Here is a 1,568-nt window from a genome sequence, read left to right as displayed (position 1 = left end):
TCTTTGTTTGCTTTCGCCCTCGTTGCGATCCTTTCTCTCGCCCTCGTTGCGATCGAGCCTTTTCCTTTCTCTCGCCCTCGTTGCGATCGAGCCTTTCCCTTTCTCTTGCCCTAGCTGCAATCGAGTCCTTTTTCCCAGCCGGCCGAACTACGGCAACTCTGATTCTCATGTTCAGATGAGATACGTAGGCACGAGACGCGATGTCTTGCCGAGTTTGACTAACCACTAACACTAATTCTTTTCTCTCGCCCTCGTTGCGATTGAGACCTCCCCTTTCTCTTGCCCTAGTTGCAATCGAGACCCTTGCTTCCTGTGCAAGCCTTGTCTAGGATAGGTTGGCCCTTGTGCCATTTAGCTAGAAACCTTAACTTAGGGTTGATTTTGCATGACAACATCTAGGCTCGAGTCGTAGTCTCCCTAGAGTTGTGTCTCCCTCTGTTATCTGGTTAGGCTAGATCCTTGTCCCTGCGTAGGGGAACTACATCGCCCTGATCTTCATACCAGATGAAGTATGTAGGCAGGAGATTGAGCTGATCTCTCCGGGCGCCTTTTCTTTCTTTTGTGTGTGTTGTCTGACCTTTGCTAGGCTTGAGTCTCTGACTCCTTAGCATTTGCTGTCTGTCTGTTTGTTTGTGTTTGACAGTTGTAGGCTGAGTCCCCGACTCCCTACTCATCTGTTGTGTTTGTTTAGGTTCGGATGTCAATGTAAGTCCAGTGATTGGCATTTGGGCTCCACGTTTGCCAGTGTGAGTTTGTTTGGTTCGGATGCTGACATAAGTCCAGTGATTGGCAGTCGGGCTCCATGATTGCTTGTGTTTTGTTTGTTTGTGTGCGTGTCAGCCGAGCTACGAATGCTCTGATTCTTCTCTCTCGTCCGAGAAGATACGTATGCATAGGATGCGACATCCTAGCGAGCATGTGTCGTTTCCCCAGTCCGAACTACTTCGACTCTGATGTCTATGCCTGATAGACTAAGTAGGCCCAGGATACGATATCCTGCCGAGTCAGTCTCAGTCAGTTTCTTTCGTCTCTTTCAGCCAGTGTGTGTGAGTTTGAGCAGTGTTTAGCAACCAATTTTCCTTCCTAGTGTGCGTGGATCCCGTAGAGTACTACGGATGCGTAGGGTGCCTAACACCTTCCCTTCGCATAACCGACTCCCGAACCCATCCTCTTTGGTCGCGAGACCATGTTCTTTCCTAGGTTTACTTCGAGCGTTTCCTTTCCCTCTTTTGGGATAAATAACGCACGGTGGCGGCTCTGTTGTTTCTTTCTTTTCCCGCCGGTTTTTCGCGCGATGCGACAGCTGGCGACTCTGCTGGGGATGTAGAGAAGTTGACCTATGCTGGTCCATCTTCCCTGAGCGAGTCTCTCCTAGCGCTCTCTAGGATTAGGGTTTTGGTTGCTTTCTGCTTGTTGTATTTTATTGCATTCATTGTATATATGTACATTTATTGTTTGCATTGATTGTGTGCATTGATGTTTGCATTCATATTCATCATTTGCTGTTGCCTGGCTGGTTGTCTGTTTTCTCTGTGTGGGGGGGAGTCACTTGAGGTAAAAGGTCCAAT

Source organism: Lathyrus oleraceus, chromosome 2, assembly GCF_024323335.1.
Source record: "Lathyrus oleraceus cultivar Zhongwan6 chromosome 2, CAAS_Psat_ZW6_1.0, whole genome shotgun sequence".
In the NCBI taxonomy this organism is placed as follows: Eukaryota; Viridiplantae; Streptophyta; class Magnoliopsida; order Fabales; family Fabaceae; genus Lathyrus; species Lathyrus oleraceus.
The sequence above is the reverse complement of the archived record's forward strand: the minus strand, read 5'-3'. Positions refer to the sequence as shown.